Source organism: Odontesthes bonariensis, chromosome 17 (assembly GCF_027942865.1).
Source record: "Odontesthes bonariensis isolate fOdoBon6 chromosome 17, fOdoBon6.hap1, whole genome shotgun sequence".
NCBI classification, from domain to species: Eukaryota; Metazoa; Chordata; class Actinopteri; order Atheriniformes; family Atherinopsidae; genus Odontesthes; species Odontesthes bonariensis.
In genome coordinates, this window is record NC_134522.1 from 31,496,969 (window position 1) to 31,519,225 (window position 22,257).

Consider the following 22,257-nt stretch of genomic DNA (forward strand, 5'->3'; position numbering starts at 1 on the left):
CATGTTCCAAAGAGCGTCAGTGTTTGCGCGACACATTTCAGAGGAATGATTTCACAACTTGGGACAGTACAGGGCAGGTTTTGCCCTACACCTGAAGTTGAAGCCTGGATCAGTGCCAAGCCTTGCCGGTCCATCAGCTACCCACACCGATCAAGTAAGTCATAATTATTTGCTAGCCGCTAGCACTTTATGGGTGACAGCTAACTAGCCAACATTAGCTGTGGAGGTATTTATCCATGAAACCTACACTGCGCTACAAAACCAATACTCTGTTAAACTGGTTAGATTTGGAAAATTGGTTGTAAAACAAGACATTTGTCTTTTGACCAAGTATCTTACGTATAGGGGACTACATAAAGCATGAATACTTAGGTAAGCAAGTCTAGTTATGTTCTGCGGCTAGATACGTCTGTTACACGGAAAATGACCCCCGACGATAACAATTCATATTTTGTAAGCCTTTCTTTAGATTGGTGACTTTATATTTTGTGAGCATTTGTTACGGTTTGGTGACTTTTTTTTTTTTTTTAACGTCGAGTCGTTTCTGCGTCTTTCGTGTGTGATATGCGATCGGGTGTTGTGGCTGGGTGAAGGATGTTTAGCAAACGTTTGCTGACTACCCTCGAACATACACCATTATGTATCTTTCAATTCGAACACAATTTTGACTTCAAATCTGTCGGGACACGTCAGTTTATCACGAGTGTAATGCTCGGCTTTCGAACCATGAGATGTGTGCTCTCTGTCTGCATCAGGTTCACTTTCACTGGCCAGCACATCAAGTGCTCACGTCCAGACATCCCGGACCAGGGATGCTGCCTGCCAGACTGAGCCCATTGTCAATAGGACTGCAGCCACACCGAAGAATGTTGTCTTTCTCTATATTGGAATGCTTTGCAGGTGAGATGTTTTACCTTGTAGTTGTTGAAAGTTTTTGTTGTCTGAAATGTCATTATTGAGCCGGGTTTCTCCAGCACTATAAGGCACAAAACACCTAGACCAGGTCCCCTGAAAAGATTGTCTTGTGAATGTAATTTATATTTGATTTACCAAAAAATGTATACTTTTAGGGGGTTTTCAGATCATAGTTCCTATGAAACTTCACAATATATGAAAAGTTTTTTCCAAAATGTTTTATACCTACTTTCAAAAATATTGTTTTATTTGTTACTACCATTAAAAGCAGCATTTAAATGTTTCAAATGCTATCTCAGCTGATATCACTTTCCTGATGCTTGAAATCAGATTTTAAAAAAAGTAATGAGAACAGCTTCTATAGCATTTTGGAAAAGAGCTTTTCATATGCTCTCCCATGATGATGCATGTGTCTCTACCAGCTAACCCCCACCACCATGACAAATGAAAATTCTGTGAGAAACACCGTTTACACATTGTTTCTTGTTCTTTCAGACTGTACTTGGCAGCGATCCACTTTAATGAAAATGCAAACCGACCACAGGCCCAGACAGCAGACGGTGTACCTCTCTTCAAAATCTCCTTTCCCAAATCCAAGAAGGGAGAGTGCAGTCAAACGTCAAAAGACTAAGCCAACCTTTGGTAAGACCTCAAAAGTTCAAGAATTCAAGTCCAACTACTTTTGCCTTTATCAAATTTACTGAGGTTAATTCCAACAAATAGGAATACAAAAAATGTGAGAAATAGAAATCTAAACAAACATAAATATATATATATAGAACAAATATAAATATATAAATAAACATTGAAATGTACAAATGACTAACTGAAATATACAAATGTTGTGCGTGTACAGTGTGTATGAATGTTCTGTGTGAAAAGGGAATGTGGATGTCCTGATGGACCTAATTTTTCACATGCGAGGCAGTCTAAACCCGGTGCAGTGTCCTTCATCATCGGGGTACTCGGCACGGATACGCAGGACCACACAGGCAGGAATGACCACTCTGATCCAGCGGCCCAAAAAGCCCCAGCACCACGCCACGAACTGCCTGTAGGCCAAATACCTGAAGCGCCTGGAAGAACAGATAGAAAAAATTACACTTGAAGAGAATGTTGTTGTTCTTCTGTTATTGCTATGTTGTACATATTTACATATTCCTATGGATTATTCTTGATTGTGTTTTAATGTCTTGTAAATAAATCTACAAACACTCTTCATACTGTCTGCATAGTTGAATTATCAGGCTGTGTTGGGTGGGTGTACTGTAAACTCTTATGTATGTGGCTATGAGTGATTATTTTACAACGCTTACCGATGGGTTCTTCTCAGGCGTAAACTGCCAAACAGGTAGATCCAAATGTTTACAGTGTTACCTGAGGTATCTCCATGCAGCATCTATTCTCCCTTTCTGTGGGCATTATCTCGCAAATTCCCCATTGACACCTATTATTTTTAAAAAAAGGCAGTGTAATGATATTCTGTTTTCAGGTAATGCCGGCAAATATAACAATGAAACATCTTTAGTGAGAAGTAAATGAGTTAACATGTGAGCATGGAGAATAATTACATGCTGGTCAGAATACTATCATGTTTTTTGCATGCCATAGGTTACTGTATAACTACATGGGCAACGCACAGCTGGCTGTTCCCAGTGAAGACGGGCTACTAAAAAAGGTGTACACAGAAATATGTGGCATAAGTTTCATTCCGTGTAGTTACACTTTGGATCCAGCACCTGGTCAGGATATGATGAGGTATGTTTTTTTTTTTTTTTTTTTTTTGTATATTACAGCATGTAAATCTTTTTGTCTAGAAAACTTGGTTATAAATCGCTCCCCTTATGTCAACACTGGGTGGAGAATCATTTGCATGTTGGCAATGTGTACTATGGGAAATACTTTGGCAGTGTTACTGTTGTACAATGCAAGGCGACATTGAGAAAGTTACTTGGTGTAGAGACTGGAGATGCCAGCAGCCATACCCACTAATGTTAGCACTGCAAATACGTGCCCACATTGCAAAATAAGTTGGGAACTTATACGTTTTGTAAGCCAAAATAATATTTTAGGTAGTCCTGATGTAGTGACTACAATTTCTGCTCTAATTAGGCTACCGTAGGCTAAGCCACTGCTAGTATCTGTGCACCTCAGTGGTTCGGACCGACCCAACTATAAACGTTTCCAGACATAACATTTCAAACTCACCATTCTGAGACGTTTTGCTGAAGCCGCTGCTGATCTGCAGTTTGTTGCTGAACTGCCTGCGCCTCGCTTCAGGGTCCAATTCCGGGTCGAAGGCGAAAGGTACGATCGTTTGCTCACCTGCTATTTCTATTTTTTTTTCCTACTAGCAGGCAGCTAACATGCGCGGAGCCAAAACAGAGAATCAGACACGCCCCCATTCAGCCATGACACACCCCTCGCGCTCCTCCTTGCTTCTCATTAGGAAAACAGGGCACTGGAGAGAGCGCTGAAATGCGGCTTTCTTCTAAGTGGCCAAATCTGCGTTTTTCGGGTGAATTTTGAGAACGCCTGGGGGTATAACATCCTGAAGCCTTCGAAAGCCCATTTAAAGCGCCACTACTATACCATGCCATGGGAACTTTAAGATGATAAGATGGGTAGTCTCATTCTGACGTAAATTCTATTTGAAGTGACAACCGGCTTAATAAACTGTCCGTGACGCGCTTAAATGGATTACTTACATACATTTATTCAACATTGCACAGGTATATAGGTGTATAAACAATTGATAAAGAGACAGAATATGAATTATTTGCAGTATTCAGAACGGCATACGGAGGGAAGGAAGGAAGCAATTTAACTAACAGGGTTAACTATCAAAATGTGGCTAAATCTGGTTCGTAACACGGATATTGTGTCACTATCTTCTGCCGGAGGATGCCTGCTCATTCGTTGCTTTCAGAGGAAGTATTCATCATATCCACGGCTTCAAAAGATCTCAAACTCAGCCCCTTACTTTGTCATAGAGTAGCGTAAGAGATCACGTGGTTCTTCTCTTCTGATGAGCGTCGATGTCGAAGGCTGTGTTTCCGTGGTAACCAGCGGGATGACGTCGAATCGACTTCTTCTTCTTCTTGGGCCGGGCTGTATGAGTTAACAAACACTCGCGTGTATCGGACCAGATTTTAAAAGGGGGAAAGTCTAAAAAATTGGGAATTAATAGTTACGGAGTAAAACAGAGAGGACAAGATTACAAGAGAGCAAAATTACAAGAGAGCAAAGGTTGTAAGAGAGAGAGCCTCCTGCGCGCCTCTGCTTTTAAGCTCGAGGTCACATGTCAGCTTTTGTCCAATCAGCGTTCAGCTGGCTTTTGACCCAAAGGAAAAAGGGGGGTTGACCAAGCTGAACTCATAAGACAAAAGGGGATAATTCCTGCTTCTTCCTTATACCTTATTTAACTCATATGGCATTGATTTTAGACAATATAATGTTCCTAACAGACAATAATGTTGCATGCGAGCAGGCATAAACACAAATATGAGCATGGAGCAGTGTAGCAGTCACAGTGCCGTGTGGATTAAGAGTTTTTCAAACTTTGACAAAACCAACATTCCTGTGGGGGATGTTTACGTATGTGGATATAAACCAGATCTTCATTTTCTTTCCACAAAGGAAAAAGAGACAGAAACTGCCTAATTTACGTTCACCTTCTACCTTCTTAAAAGCTTTTTGGGAGTGAAAAAAAAAATTAGCAACAGACACTTGCAATAAAAATTGGGATAGACTCTAACGAACAAAGAACTCACTCTTGGAAAAGTGGGACACCTACTATCTTATCTGGACCATAACTCGAAAGTTGACACTTTAACACCCCTTTTCACCAGCAAACCGACCAGATGGCTACATACGAACTGAGAAGACTTCATAAGACTCACTTTTAGTCGAATCTTAAAACTATATTAAATGTGTTTGATAACCGTGTACAATTTCTTTCAGGTTTCCAGCTTGATCACAAGACGCATATAGAGACAATTTGTACGATTCTGGCTTAAATATTGACAAAGAAACAAACTTGTTGGAAAATGCCCAACCTGCCTGATGGAACCACATTGCCCCCTAGTGGTCTGCAGTGTTGATTAGTTGAACATTTAAATCCCAGAGGACTCAGTAAAATGGACAATATAGGCAACTATTAACTTCTAACGATGTCCCTTCGGTATCTATTTGGTATTTGTTTGGTGTCCCCATTGTTAACACAGAAAATTAACATTGTGTGGTTCACTATTCATATGTCACGATTTCATAGATATTCATCTGAATTTTGAAAGTCATAATTGTCTTTATCATGTGTGTTATTTTGATGTCTTTATATTACAAGTCCATGTTATATCTTTAATCTGCATATCTTAACAAGATGTGGTGTTTTCAGAATCACCGAGACAAATGTTCTATGAGATGGGAGTAATGGAGAAATAAGAGTTTTCTTTGTCTAAATCCAGAAATCCCCTTTAGCACAGATCACCTTACACAGACACCCAGTTAAACATGCAAACAGTTCAAGCATGTCATTGGCTGAAAAAGTAGTGTAAGCCCCGCCTCCGAGAGTCAAAACCCGGAACCCGCGAAAAACACGCTCTCTAGTTCTCTCGTTCGCTGGCTCGCTTCAGGCGTCTGCTCTCTTGCTTCTTGCCTCTTGTTCCAGAAGGGTTCCAACCCAGAGTTTCAGAAGGAGATTTGAGCAGAGAACAGCTGCTCAGAGAGTTTTGGAGATGGTTTAAGCAGAAGAGAAGAGCTCACCAGAGTTTGGGAGTTTTCCCATAATCTCAGGAGAGAACGGAAGGACGTGTGGATAACGATGCAGCGGACGACCGGAGGAGACCCTCCAGAACCCAGTGAGACCCCGGAGACGAGAAAGAAAGACCCGAACAAAGAAACAGATTGAAATACTCTGAAGATGCACGTTTTACGTGTTTTTGTTCGTCCCTCGCCATCCACGTCCTTCTACGTCGCACGTCCTAACCTCCGCTGTTTCACGCCATCATCACCTTTTCCTACCAAGAAAGCCAACTCCAAGCAACCTTTTATTAATCTTCTGTGAACTTAAGTTCACTTCATCAGAGAAGCAACGGACCCACTGACACTCAAAAGATTCGATCATCTAACCCAGGGGTCGGCAACCCGCGGCTCCAGAGCCGCATGCGGCTCTTTAGCACCGCCCTAGTGGCTCCCTGGAGCTTTTGCAAAAATATGAAAAAAATGGAAAAAGATATATATTTTTTTTTTTTTTTTTTTTTAATATGGTTTCTTAGGGGGTAAACATGACACAAACATTCTTATGCTGTAAAAATGTATGTAACTTTAAATATATTTTAAAAAAACGAATTTCAGAATGGCGCCAAATAGCAAAATTGCGTCAGCCGGCGAAACAGCACAGGCGAGTTGTAAACAGGTGTGTGAGTGAGTGATGAGCCATGGATTCAAAAGGCAAAAAGAGAAAGATTGCTGATGAGAACAGAGGGTTTAAGGAAGAATGGACTGAACTCTTTGCTTTCATTGCCAATGCTGAAGGATTGCCTGCATGTTTGATTTGCAATGAGAAGTTGTCAAATAAGAGGAAGAGCAACTTGGAGCGACATTTCCAGCTAAAGCATGCTAAATTTGCTGCCGATCACCCAGTTGGAACTGAGAGGAAAGGTGGAATTGCAGTACTGGTGGAGAAATTTGAGGGCCGAAAAAACAGTTTGAAGAAGTGGATTGCATCTCCAAACTCTACTACTGCTGCAAGTTTTGTTGCAGCCCGGGAGATAATAAAGCGAGGAAAACCATTCACCGATGGCGAGTACATGAAGGACTCATTCATTAAAATATCAGAGTGCCTATTTTCGGACTTCAAAAACAAAACCGAGATCATTCAGAAAATTAAAGACATGACTCTCTCCGCAAAAACAGTGAAGGAAAGGGTAATTAAAATGGCAAACAATATCACCGATCAGCAAATCAAGGACATCAATTCAGCTCGAGCTTTCTCAATTGCCTGTGATGAGTCGTGTGACGTGACCGATATCGAACAGACAGCTCTGCTATGCAGGTACGTGAACTCTGATGGGCCGCAAGAAGAAATGATCGAATTGATACCACTAAAAGGCCAAACACGGGGGGAGGACATCTGTGAGGCTGTGCTGCAGTGTTTAAATGACAAAGGAATACACACTGGCCACCTGATTTCAGTCGCTACAGACGGTGCACCGAGTATGAGAGGGTCGCAAAAGGGGTTTGTGACTTTACTACAGAAAGCATTGGATCGGAATCTGCTTGCATTCCATTGCATATTGCACCAAGAGGCGCTGTGCGCGCAAACATTCCCACCGGAGTGTATGGAGGTGATGAACCTTGTCATCCAGATTGTGAACAAAATAATCGCAAAAGCATTAAACCACCGCCAGTTCCGTGAATTGCTAGATGAAGTTGACAGCGAATATGCGGATCTCCTGCTGCACAACAAAGTCCGCTGGCTATCCAGGGGCGAAGTTTTGCGTCGCTTTGTTGCGTGTTTAGAACACGTGAAAACATTCCTGAAAAGCAAAGACATGAACTACCCACAACTGGAAGACACCAAGTGGCTTGAAAAACTGCACTACATGGTTGACATGACACGTCACCTAAACACGCTCAATAAAAGTCTCCAGGAGCAGGGAAACACTGCGCTTCAAATGCTGGAAGCCGTTTTGTCATTCAAGCGCAAGCTGACAGTATTCGCCAGGGATGTAGAGCGAGGCACGCTCTCCCACTTCTCATCCCTGAGAGAGTTCAAAGACGCCCATCACGATCACACACTCAACAGTGATTATTTGCAAGGTGCAATCGTTGACATGCAAGCTGCATTTGGGAGAAGATTTAGTGCGTTCCGAAAGGAAAAAGTGACCCTGTCTTTCCCTGTCACACCCCTGGAAATTGACCCTTCCTTGCTGAAAACATTCCCAGGAGTAAATCAAGCTGACCTCGAAATGGAAATGGCCGATATAGCTAACAAAGATTTGTGGGTTGCCAAATTCAAAAGTCTGACAGCAGAGCTTGAAGACGTCAGCCGCCAGAAAGCCCATGCTGCCCAAAGCCACAAATGGAGCGAAATTGAAAGCCTCCCAACACCAGAGAAACTTGTGTTTGAAACACGGAAGGCTCTTCCCGACACTTATAGTAACATGAAGAAATACGCATTTGCAGTATTATCCATGTTTGGATCAACATATATGTGCGAGCAGATCTTCTCAAACATGAACTATATCAAATCCAAATACCGCACCCGCCTCACAGATGACAGCTTGCAGTCCTGCGTCAAGATTAAAGTTACATCTTACATGCCCGATGTTGAGAAGCTGTCCAGTGATGTCCGAAAACAGAAGTCGCATTGAACAGGTGAGAACACAATCCCGTCAGGGCGCATATTTAGGCCTAACAAAGGGGCTGTTTTTATGAATGGGTTTCTGATTTTGTCAGTAGGCCTATATATATTTGGAATGACACAATTATTGTGTTTTGTCACTCAGGTCCGATGACGTAGCCTATTTGTGCTGAGGGGGGAAGAGAAGGATGCTGTTTGACAGTTGCACTGACTGCGTGGCATTTGCGAACTAAAGAAAAGAGGATAATGCACAGAAATCAAAGTTTATCCGTCTCATTTTAATTTCGTTAATTTCGACTGACTGTTGAATTTTTAAGCAAGCTGCCTTTTAATTGCAGGCTGCGCTACTCCTTTGCGATTGTAACCAATTTATTTAATGTATGACGCTGAGTAAGGGGGAGAATTAAAAGATTGTTTTATTTATTTTACTCATTTGCACTGACTTAGGCTACTTAACTTGGCACTTACCTTTTCAAAAGGCTGCCGTTTTATTTTTATAATTGCAAACTGCGTTTTAACGACAGGCTGCGTGTTTTTTGCGCTCTGTTGATTGTTATTGAACAGTGAGTTCTATTGTTATTGACGTTTGAAGAGAACATTTCATTTCCACAAGGTCCGAAAATAGCCTGAGGCTATGTACTTGTTTGTTCTGGAGACCTCAAAATAAAAAAAGATGGCACCAAAAATATGTATTTCTTCTTGTATATCTATTGCTGTGGGGGTGTTGCCGCATTGCATTCAAGGTGCTATATTGAAACCCCATGAAGTGGGGGAGCGAGTTTAAACGTTGTTTAACGGAGCGTTGTGACGCCTAAAATAAAGTAATAGCCTACAGATTACTTATTGAAAGTTAAAGCTGCTGAGCTTAACTGAATGAGTCAGAGCCGTCGCTCCTGATAAAATAAATGAATAAAATAAATAAATAAAATACACACGGTCACAAAACGTGATCGCATGAATGACTTAAACAGTCAATTGTTTTTGTATTATTAAATAAACGACCGGAACGCCGTGTCTGTTGAACCCAGTTGAAAGAAAAAACTGAGGGTGTGTTTATTTTTAAAATGCTTACAAGCCCTAACTAAAATAATATACGGCAGTAGTGGACAGACCAATTTTGCTGCAGAAAAATTGAGTTGGTGACTCTATTCGTTGTTATTATCAAAGTTGGTGACTTTTAGAAGCATTCTGAACTGAGAACGCCGTGTCTCAAGCATTGTGAATGTTGCAAATCTGTGTTTAAAAGTTTGTGAGCAAACTACAACATCGCTTGTGCACTGTCTGTGAGAGAAGTTAACCCTCTCATTCCCCAGGGGAAATGAGGCGAATTCACTGAATCCTTGAAGGACTATTGGTGGGCGGTGCTAGAAATCGTCACCAGTGACGTCACTCCTTCCTCCCTTCTCTCAAACCCGCCCACTTGAAGCTTGTGACGTGAGCCGCTTCGGATCACAGCAGTAAATAGGATCACAAAGAAAGCTGATCATTTTGCTTGGTACTAACGAATACCAGCTATATTTGAATATTCTTTAATGCATTTGAATCAATTGTTTGACATAAACAATACCAACTTTGTTATTTGGAAACATTAATTGAAGCTAATTTATCTCAAATGTGTGTCTTTCACCAAATCAGATTACCTTAACAGGAACTGATTATAAGACACTAAGGCTTAAAGAAAACAACAGCCAAGAGCTTGTATGTTCCCTTTTGTGTTAGCATTAATGTTTTCCCTCTTTTTACCATAACGGTTAATGATAAGCTTCTAAATTAAATGCATTTCTTCCAGTTTTGAGTAAAATAACACAGTCGTGATTATTTTAACATCCTTCCTTATTTGTTTCTCAAGTAAACAAATTCAAAAGGAAGAAAATTAATTTCAGATGAACAATCCTTATTCCCAACTACCTTCACATTAACCCAACTATTTTCCCTTGTTCCAAACTCAAACTTATTTTCAGAAAGAACCCTTTCTGAGTCAAGTGAAAAACAAGATGATGGACTTAACAAAACAGTTGATACTGGGTTATGCTTTAAAGAAAAGATGCATTAAAACACCTGAAACAGAGCAAATCAGTTTAAAGCCATCGGCTGAGACAAAAGCTAAAAAGCCCAAAGAAGAATCTCTGACCAAAATGTTAAGTAGTCTAGCTGTGGTGTTCGTTAAACATGCACACCAAGTGATGGAACAAGCCGCTGACAAACTTAAAACTCGGTCACAGAAAAAGCCACAGTTTCAGGAGGAAACCAAATTCCTCCAACACCAACTTGAAGCCACTGAGAGGGCATCCAGCCAAGCTAATGCCCAAGTAACAGAGTTAACAACACAGGTTGAAAACTCAAACCAACAAATTATTCAACTCAATGAAAACAACAAAAAGCTTGAACAGCTACTACAAAACTGCCAACAAGAGTTGATTTCAACCCAAGTCCAACTGAAGAAGGTGGACCAAGCACAAAAGCAGTCCCAGCAATCTCTACACGTGGTTCTGCAGAAAATGCAGGATTTCACAGTCAAAGTGCCAACTGATGACAAGCATCTTAATGTTGAGCAGGAACAAATGCAGCTGTTAACAGAACAGTTAAGCAAAGCTAAGGATGAGCAAAACGCCGCTCATCCACAGCAGGAACACCTATCAGATAAACCAGAAGGTGTTGAGATAGACCTATGTCAGTCTTTGGAGACGGGACATGAACAGGAAACACATGGCTTCCCCCAGGAAGACAGAGGGGACCCTTTTCCTGAAGTGAAACCAGCCTACAAGAGCTCAATTATTTCACCCCCGTCTTCAACGACAACAAATTCTTTCAGATCTGAAAAGATCGTTTATGATCCAGGTAAACCGGATCAATCATTTCCTACTCTAGGACCCCACGTTCCACAAGCTCCCTCTGACGAAGAGCTTGACAAAATTGCTCGCCATGTGCCCAGATTCGAACCGACTCTTGGGACGCCACATGACACCCGAGCATATTTGGACGACATTGATTTCTACCTGCGAAGGTTTCCAAACGCATCAGTTAACAACAAATTCTACTTGATTAAGGTTACATCTAGCCACGAAGTCAGTAGATTCATTGAACGTCAACCCGATTACATCCGGAACGACTATACACTCCTCTGCCAAACACTCGAACGCGAGTTTTCAGACGAGCTGACCCCATCTGGCTTAACCGCTGCCATGATGGTTAAACAAGGACGGAATGAGCTGCCTCAGCAGTATTATTACCGCCTCCTCAAAGCTTATTTTGGTTTCAGCAACAAGGCAGGAATGGAAGAAGACATGAGTTTCAAAACTCTTTTCCTTCAAAACCTCCATCCGACTACCAGCTATCACTTAGGAGTTATAGCTAACCCTCACACTGCTACCATTCAGCAGCTACGTGAATGGGCCAGTCTAGGTTTCCAAAAACATAGACAAGCTAAACAGCCAGAACCCATCACCACACAGACCCAGAACCCTGGTTCTTGGTCCCCAGAGTTAGAAGTGGGACAAAGTGGCAGACCTCCAGCAGAGGTCCCCCACTGGCCACATTCTCAACGGCCTAAGAAAGGCTCCAAACACAACTATTCCAAATCCTCATGGCCCAGCCATGACCCAACTCACTGCCACAGTGAAAACCACAGTGTTCATTCAAACCCGCAAAAAGACATGTCTTTTCAAAATCGACATGACCAGCAGTCTGCTCAAAACCGCAACTGCAATTATAGACTTCGGTCTCGCTATAAACCATCACACACTGCATGGTCACAACCATCACCAGATCAGAAAACAACTGAGATGAGCAGAGTCATCGACAAGGACCACATCAAATCTCAGCAATGGTCTAGTGAAATAAGTGCCATCAGTCAAGATGATATTGATAGCCTGAAAAGTCTGCTACTAAAAGAAAAGAAAAAGTTCAGAACCCAACCGTGCTAACAGAGACTTAGAAATGCTAGCCTGTTCCTGGAGGTAGGACCATACACTCCAACAAACATTCTAGTAACCCCGAATACCAAACCTTTAACCATAGCTAACTCTTAAAGGAAGCAAAGAAGCTTACCCTCAAAATATCACTTACCTACAAGGGCGTAATAATGGTGTTGACATTGGTGGGGACATAATTTGCCACTCCACCACCACCTAAAGCCTGATTTATGGTCGGAAACCAGGTTGTCTGCGTGTGTCGCAGTTAACGCAGACATGCCCCCCCTTACGCAGACACTCTGGTGCACCTCCCCAAAATTGTAACTCACCGCAGACAGTGCCGCAGACATCGCCGCAGGGAGGAGAGAAAGGAGGCCTCTGATTGGTCAACTCTACATCCGCTCTACACTATGCGTATTTCCGGTTTGCTAACCGGCTGACGCTAACCGTGCCGATTCTTTCCCTCTCTGCCAGCTCCAGTAGTAGCAATATTTCTTCTATTTCTAAATCAAATCAAATCAAATTTATTTATATAGCACATTTCATGTACAAACAGTTCAAAGTGCTTTACATAAAATAAAAGCATTGCAGCAGGGAGTGCAAGAAGCATTAAAAATACATAAAAGAATATAAAAAGAAACAAATAAAATCATTTAAATGAATTTAAAAACAGGCAACAGTCTAGATAAGTTAAAAGATATTTCATGCATAGACACATGAGAACAGAAATGTCTAGATCGATCAGCTGCATCTCAATCAAAGTGCACATTCGTCCAGTCGCCATTGTTGTTGAATGACCTCCGTAACCGTAACACCCACAATCCTAGCTTGTTCGTAATTGTCCCTCTTGCGTTGTGGCGTGGGATTAACATAGCGCAGACAGCGCTTCAAAAGTAGGCATAAATCAAAAATAACTGCGTCGTGTCTGCGACAAGCTCACTGCGACACACTGCTGCGAAGTATACACGGCCCTTAAGGTTGAGGGACACCTCATTTGTGCTGGGAGTCTGGGGGTCGTCCCCCAGAAAATTTTGTATTTCATAGATGCAATTTTCTGCATTTTAACCAATTCTGGGGTGAATAATGGCAAATCCCATCTGATTTTTTTAATGTAAACCATAATGGCAAGATTGAGAATTGATTTTTTTATGCAAGTCACTCAAGTTTCTGGTGACTTCAACATTATCACAGGCCCAGGCAGACATCGCCACAGTAAGATGTTTTATTATTACACGTGTTTCTGAAATTTCAGGATCTGTAAGTTGATGAGTTTGCTGCATTTTGTATAAAATATTAACTGATGAAGTTTTGAAAGTGCACACTGCAAATATAAGTGTGAAAAGTGTGAACAATAAAAGTGGAAATATACACTTTTTTAAAAATGTAGTCGGATGACTACTTAGCATTAGCAACAAGCATTTATTAGCTCTGCACAGTTCCCACAAAAATAAAACACCAGCAGTCAAAAGATTAAGGTCCAGCAAACATTTATTAAAAATAAAGACATAAACTGTCACATGAAAAACACTTTTCCACGGCTCACTTTTTCCTGAAAAACTATTAAGTTTGTAGCTTTCAGCCTATTAACTAGCCAAATCTTGTATGAATGAGCCAAATGCACAGCGCCTCCGGTCATTGACGCAGACAAACTGCTGGCATATTTGTTTTATGTTAATGCTATCCAACCTGTCCTGGTGGATATGGCAGACAGCAACATGGTTCAACCGTACCTGCGTCATTGTTATCCCGAGCCATGTTTTCAACCTCCTCAGAGCACTGAAACTTCGCTCAGCCTCTGTTGACGAGCTGTTTTCCCGCTATCACCGCTTAGCAACCAACCTAGCAACAACAAGCCAGGCATAGCGCTACAGAAGGTGAGCCAATCACAGATAGCAAGGCTGTCCCCACCAATCACACGCCGTCTTTGAGAGAAGGAACCGCAGAAGGGGAAAATTAACCCTTTGTTTCCCGAACGCTGTGCAATTTCCCATTCAAAATTGGTATGGACATTTTAAACGTATCCCCCTGGGGGCTGAATATTGGTAGGGACGTGACCCTAGCGTCCCTACCCAAAATTACGCCCTTGCTTACCTAATCACGATAAAACTACTCCGTAGTATCATGATGCCTCAAGATTGAATCCAGGACACCTCAGTGTTCAAAACTTCAATTTTCAAGTCTATCATCATCTGGTGACACACTCAACTTACCTTATTTCACCCATGTGACATCTACAAATGGGGGAAACTGGTCTATAACTGAATTAAAAGCCAAATTAGCAGTGAAACACTGACAACAGCTTTCACCATGGATCCTTTTAGTTAGAATATCACTCGTTGCTACTGTACAGTGAAGCCCTGTCCAGGACCGCCGCCGCGACAAATATGTTACACATTACTGATCGTATAAGTCCTGCGAATATGCTCACACTCAGGTAGTAAACGTGCTCATTTCCTAACTATTAAGAAATACCACATCCTAGATCATGACTCTAACAATGAGTAAAATTCTCCCCTAACATTGATCTTTTTCCAAAAGAAATCTGCATGCTTTTACTAGGATTTTCCATTTGAAATTATATAGGCTTAGAAACCTTTACTTATGAACATTATCTTTAGCTATTAGACACTTACTACGTAGGTTAAGTAAGCTTAACAAAATTACGTTTATAGCCATTGTTGTGTCAGAATTGTATTAGGCTGTCTCGAGACACCCACCATAACCCTCTTGAGAGTCCTAGCAACCACCAGACTCGGACACACTGGACTTCTTCACCTGCGATTCGGATCAGCCACGAGTTCAGATTCGATTCGAATGGGGGAATGTAGCAGTCACAGTGCCGTGTGGATTAAGAGTTTTTCAAACTTTGACAAAACCAACATTCCTGTGGGGGATGTTTACGTATGTGGATATAAACCAGATCTTCATTTTCTTTCCACAAAGGAAAAAGAGACAGAAACTGCCTAATTTACATTCACCTTCTACCTTCTTAAAAGCTTTTTGGGAGTGAAAAAAAAAATAAGCAACAGACACTTGCAATAAAAATTGGGATAGACTCTAACGAACAAAGAACTCACTCTTGGAAAAGTGGGACACCTACTATCTTATCTGGACCATAACTCGAAAGTTGACACTTTAACACCCCTTTTCACCAGCAAACCGACCAGATGGCTACATACGAACTGAGAAGACTTCATAAGACTCACTTTTAGTCGAATCTTAAAACTATATTAAATGTGTTTGATAACCGTGTACAATTTCTTTCAGGTTTCCAGCTTGATCACAAGACGCATATAGAGACAATTTGTACGATTCTGGCTTAAATATTGACAAAGAAACAAACTTGTTGGAAAATGCCCAACCTGCCTGATGGAACCACATTGCCCCCTAGTGGTCTGCAGTGTTGATTAGTTGAACATTTAAATCCCAGAGGACTCAGTAAAATGGACAATATAGGCAACTATTAACTTCTAACGATGTCCCTTCGGTATCTATTTGGTATTTGTTTGGTGTCCCCATTGTTAACACAGAAAATTAACATTGTGTGGTTCACTATTCATATGTCACGATTTCATAGATATTCATCTGAATTTTGAAAGTCATAATTGTCTTTATCATGTGTGTTATTTTGATGTCTTTATATTACAAGTCCATGTTATATCTTTAATCTGCATATCTTAACAAGATGTGGTGTTTTCAGAATCACCGAGACAAATGTTCTATGAGATGGGAGTAATGGAGAAATAAGAGTTTTCTTTGTCTAAATCCAGAAATCCCCTTTAGCACAGATCACCTTACACAGACACCCAGTTAAACATGCAAACAGTTCAAGCATGTCATTGGCTGAAAAAGTAGTGTAAGCCCCGCCTCCGAGAGTCAAAACCCGGAACCCGCGAAAAACACGCTCTCTAGTTCTCTCGTTCGCTGGCTCGCTTCAGGCGTCTGCTCTCTTGCTTCTTGCCTCTTGTTCCAGAAGGGTTCCAACCCAGAGTTTCAGAAGGAGATTTGAGCAGAGAACAGCTGCTCAGAGAGTTTTGGAGATGGTTTAAGCAGAAGAGAAGAGCTCACCAGAGTTTGGGAGTTTTCCCATAATCTCAGGAGAGAACGGAAGGACGTGTGGATAACGATGCAGCGGACGACCGGAGGAGACCCTCCAGAACCCAGTGAGACCCCGGAGACGAGAAAGAAAGACCCGAACAAAGAAACAGATTGAAATACTCTGAAGATGCACGTTTTACGTGTTTTTGTTCGTCCCTCGCCATCCACGTCCTTCTACGTCGCACGTCCTAACCTCCGCTGTTTCACGCCATCATCACCTTTTCCTACCAAGAAAGCCAACTCCAAGCAACCTTTTATTAATCTTCTGTGAACTTAAGTTCACTTCATCAGAGAAGCAACGGACCCACTGACACTCAAAAGATTCGATCATCTAACCACAGTCCTCGGCACCATCGTTTCGGTTTCCCGGTGAAAGAAGCAACTGAGAAGTCCGCTAAAGTCAGCCACGACAGCCAGGAAGGCCCAGAGAGCGGAAGAGAAATCCCCTCGGACCCGCGTGGCCGCTGCCGTGTTCCGAACCGACTAAACAGAACTTCAGCACAGTAAGACCGACCCGTTTTCACCTTAAAGTGGGTTTGATGGATGTCTCGAGGCTTTCACAGAATGATAAATTAATCCGAAATGTCAGTATTTAGCTTCAAATAGTCAGCCAACCCAAACTATTTGAATAAATCCAGTATCTCTCCATTCCCATATTTTATTTTATATTCACTAAGTGTTTTATATAATCACCCATATTCAATGCATCTCCTGTTTGTTTAAAGGTTCATGTCTAAGATCATATCATTGTAATAAACAGCTCATATATCTATATATATGTTATAATCACAGATTGTGTCGTATGCTTTCTTTACGTAATGTCTGTCCAACCAAACGAGAACGTCACGAAAGTAGCGAGATATGAGACTGAATATTAATTGAATATTAATTGAAAGATTAATTTAACACCAGGATCGTAAGATTTCGAACAGTTTTCCTACCTGACTGTGACTTAAATTAAGTAAAAACCTAGGTAGGTGGTGCCCTGAATTCGAGGTAAGGTTTATTTGAGACTGTAAGAACATCTCATAAATCCTTATATTTAATACGTATATAAATACCCGGTAACGCTACAGCAGTTATCAGCATACAATACTTCGTATTATCATGATAGAAATGGTATGACAACTTTTGGTTACTGTTAACTAGAATAATCTGCAGCTCTTTGAGTAATACCTGTGGAATTAACACCATTGGGTTATGCATTGCACATAATGAGAACATTAAAACATCCATAGTTATAAGTGTCCTTGGTCATTAGGCTGACATAGTGAAAAGTGTCCGTCATCCGTGTCCTTTGGGTGGCGCTGTGGTTCCACGGAAGAATTTCTATTAAATCCAATATTCCATAACTTGGTAAATACTTCATGTAAAAGAATGGCGAATGTTTCAAAATGATCTGTAGATTTATGCAGTTCCGATTTTAACAGTTTTATTCCAGGAAAAGTGAGGATTAGGGTTGATTCTTATTCTTCTAAAAGTAGAGAGTTGAACATTCCTTGGCTGGTACCAGGCAGGAAAGAAAAGCAAGCCTGGTCTGTTTCTCTGTCAGAAGGTGTCAGTTTGCATAATTTATTATGCGTGGCTGGCGTGGAGGAGAGAATCTCACAAAGAAACTCCAGTTGGCCAGAATTCACATCTGGGTCCTTATCTTCTTTAGGTAATCCGTTAAAAGGATCGTAAACAGTGAAATGTTTTGTGGTGAAGACATTTGAAAAAGGGGGGAAGGTTTTTATGTAAACATCTCCGTTCTCTGTCTTTCCTGAGAGCACGCTACATATCCCCCACTTGATTCGGAGGTGTCCTGGGGAGATCTCGGAATCACGGAGGAGTAATCCCAGTGGTCTCAGGTTCAGAGGTCGAGGTCTTCTCTGAGGTGGTTGTGTTGGCTTTCTATATCCCTAGCTTGTAGTACTGTTTTATTGTAAGACTTATAGAATTAGAAAAACATATAAAAAGATATAATGAATTTAACTACGCTTTCTTAAGGGACTATAGTCGTAGCCTGAAACTAATGTCTAACCTATCTTCTAGCTAATTCTTTATAAAAGGGTAAATGGACTAAGTAACAAAAGAAAAATCAAAAAAGGGGGGAAGGTGACAGAAGAGTTGGCTTAGAGCTATACTTCGTTCGCTAGTTCGTGGACTGCGGGGGAATATATGACTCGGGGTTCTTCCGATTCTGTCTCCTCATCAAAAGTCACTAAATCGGTGGTGTTTTTGTTCTGATCTGGCTTCTTACGTTTGTTACGTCTCGTGGTCCATTTAAGTAGGTTAATTTGGCCCTGGAGGGCGTTAGCGCGTCGAGAATATAGGTACGCGATTCCGAAGGTGAGGAGGTAGCCTAGGGCAACCAGGGTCGCGGTTACTGTGTCGGGGCCTGACCATGAGTAGGATATAGTTGGGCGGGGAGGTTTGTTGCTGGAGGTTATTTCTCTCTATGGGACTGACGTCGATGGTTTTAAAACCTTCAAATTGGAGTTGAGTGACCATGTCTGCCTCAAGCTCCAGGGATTGCTTCGAGTAGAAATCGGAGATTTCTATTTCCCCGTCGTATTGGTCAGGATTAAGGTGATAAAGGGCCAGGTCTCCTACATGAAGGATTGCGCCTTCAGGAACTGTGACCCACAATGTGCGGTTTGGTAGTTCCATTTTGGTAGACATGTCGTGTTGATCGTAACTAATAGTGGCGGTCTTCGCTGGAGTGTTAACCAACAAGCGACTTCCCACAATTTCCGCTTGGGTGTTAGTTACTTGATATTTTGGTGTGAGAGTTGTTTGGCACTGGGAGTCTTCGGTGAGAAGTTTAAGTCCACAGAGGCCCCCAGTGTTGTCTCTAACGAATGGTTTGCTGGGGCAGAGATAATGAATGTCCCTAGTAAGGGTGCACATTTTTAAATTGGGCGCGAGGTACAAATCTGGAGAACTATCGTGGTACGCTACCACTGTTGGTGTGTGCACTTTAACGTGGGTCTCACCTTTCCAGATTCCGACGTTGATGACGTCTTTTAGTCGGTAGATGTTGTCGAAGGTAACTATGGGAAGATTAATGAGGAAGGCTATTTTGCGGGCTTCGGGATTTACGAAAATGGGAACTGCGCTGCCTAGTGTGTAAGCTAGATGTGCTTGCAAGGGGTTAACAATTTCTCTAGTGGCCGTGGACAGAATGTCCTGTACTACGGCTAGCGACACTAGGTACGGAGGGATTTTTCCCATAGCTAGAGTATCAACGGAGGAGCTAACATCTCTTATCAGGTCAGACATGAGCATAGTTACCAGCTGTGTGTGAGCATAGTCGACCTTTAAAACTCCCAGCAGTGTTTCTTCTGCTGCGACTGTCTTCATCAGGGTTTCACTATGGGAGTTCAAAACCAAGACCGTGCCTTCCACAGTTTTGGTCACCGTGCTGAGCTGTCCTCTCTGCAAATCTAGTTGCTGTTGGATGCCCGGGATTTCACCCTGCAACTCACCCATATGACGCTTTATCGCGGCAATGTTTATGGCATTCACGGCTGACGCCCCCAAACTGAATAGGGAGCCGACGGAGGATGCGGCTGCCAGTAGTCCCCCAATGAAGCGTTTCTCCCTTCTGTTCGCCCCACTCAGTTCTGATTGAGTGATGGTGAACTTCTGGAGTTGTTGCAACATATGGGTGATGTCTACCTCCGCATGAGTGATGACTTCTCTCTTCCACCGAGCGCCGGCCCACGAAGTCAGTTTGGCGGAGCTAGGCACGTTCCTCATGCACAGCACACTAGGACTGAACCGGACATACACCTTCTGGGTGTGTAGCCGGCAGTTGGTGATCAGGAGTCCGGGTTGTTCCGTTAGAACAATTCCGGAGTCTGGTCCGGGTTCAATGATCTCAGTCCAAGTGGGAATAGTTGCCAGTCCCATCGTCGCAGGTATGAGCCAGAGTGTCATCATCCTGGTGAAAAACAGTGATGGATATTAGGGCTTATTTCAAATTGATACACTTTTGGTTGGACGGAGGTTAGAGTTGGCTAGTTCACCCCCACTTGCAGTTAGTGTGTTAGTAGCATTTGTTAGACAGGCAGTCGTATCGGGAAGACTGACTTGAGTTTGAGCTATTCTGGTTTTGCCTATTTTGATTTTAGTTCCTTGGCTAATAATATTGTTTAGGAGGGAGCTCTGTGTTTTTTTCTTTTATCGTTTTTGTTAAGGCTTTTGCTCCCCCCCTTGTGGATCTCGGTTTTATGGGTTTGCTGAGACCTGATTGTCCTCAGCGAGTCCCCTAAAGCTTTTATGTGGTCTGATTTGGTTTCTGTGGACCCATTTGGACTTGGCTTCTTTCTGTCCTTGGCTGATTTTTATCTGATACACCACTGGTAACAGTTTTTCGGTGATCAGGTGGGGTCCTGTCCATCGAGGAAGGAACTTTTTGGCCAGCTTTCCAACCTTGTGACTCGTCTGTTCACCGGTTTTGGTGAAGTTGTAGTACCAGACCTTGTCCCCCACTTGGAGTTCTTCCTGTGAGGCTTTTTGGTCATAATAGCTCTTTCTTCCCTCGACCGATTTTTCCAGGTGTTTCTGAGCGAATGCAAAGGTTACCTGTAGGTGTCTGCTGAGGTCCTTCATGTACTGGTGAGTGGTGTACGCTGTTGCTACACTGGCATCACCTGGTTGGTAGAGCACATGCAGTGGCATTGTCATCTGTCTGCCTGTCATCATTTCAAACGGGGAGATTCCCGTTGCTTCGTGTGGTGTTGCTCTGATGGCCATTAAGACCAACGGCAATTTTACATCCCAATCTCGTTGGTTGGATGCAACATACTTCTTAAGTATGTTCACCACAGTTCAGTTGGCTCGCTCTACTTGACCTGAGGCTCGCGGGTGATAACTGATGTGAAAGTTTGCTTTCACACCCAGAGCTTGCCACAACTGTTGCATGACTTCTGCCGTGAAGTGTGTTCCTCTATCTGAGTTGACACGACTTGGAAGGCCGAATCTTGAGAACACATGGTTCATGAGCAGGTAGGCGGTAGTTTCAGCTGTATCGTTTGCAGCTGGTAGGCATTCTACCCATTTGGTGAATGCACATGTAACTGTGAGGAAATATTTGTTGCCTCTGGTTGATTTGGTGAGAGGTCCCACCCAGTCAATTTGGAGGTCTGACCATGGGAATGAGATGCCTCTCCTCTGCAACGGAGCCCGGTGTATCGGGTTTGTCGGCTGAAACTGATGTAGCGTTATTGGGTATTTATATACGTATTAAATATAAGGATTTATGAGATGTTCTTACAGTCTCAAATAAACCTTACCTCGAATTCAGGGCACCACCTACCTAGGTTTTAACTTAATTTAAGTCACAGTCAGGGAGGAAAACTGTTCAAAATCTTACGATCCTGGTATGTTAAATTAATCTTTCAATTAATAATCAATTAATATACAGTCTCATATCTCGCTACTTTCGTGAAGTTCTCGTTTGGTTGGACAGACATTACGTAAAGAAAGCATACGACACAATCTGTGATTATAACATAGATATATGAACTGTTTATTACAATGATATGATCTTAGACATGAACCTTTAAACAAACAGGAGATGCATGGAATATGGGTGATTATATAAAACACTTAGTGAATATAAAATAAAATATGGGGAATGGAGAGATACTGGATGTATTCAAATAGTTTGGGTTGGCTGACTATTTGACGCTAAATACTGACATTTCGGATTAATTTATCATTCTGTGAAAGCCTCGAGACATCCATCAAACCCACTTTAAGGTGAAAACGGGTCGGTCTTACTGTGCTGAAGTTCTGCTTAGTCAGCTCGGAACACGGCAGCGGCCACGCGGGGTCCCAGGGGACTTCTCTTCCGCTCTCTGGGCCTTCCTGGCTGTGGTGGCTGACCTTTTAGCTTCTCAGTTGGTTCTTTCACTGGGAAACGGGAACGATGGTGCCGAGGGCTGTGGTTAGATGATCGAATCTTCTGAGTGTCAG

At 42.2% G+C, this 22,257-nt stretch overlaps 1 long non-coding RNA gene across 1 annotated transcript; it reads left to right on the forward strand.

Annotated features, from left to right (window-relative positions):
- Positions 1–637: 637 nt before the first annotated feature.
- On the forward strand, positions 638–2,118 carry LOC142366203 (uncharacterized). Its single transcript, XR_012766742.1, has 3 exons — positions 638–900; positions 1,411–1,557; positions 1,772–2,118. It is a non-coding gene; the product is annotated as an uncharacterized LOC142366203 (long non-coding RNA).
- Positions 2,119–22,257: the final 20,139 nt, after the last annotated feature.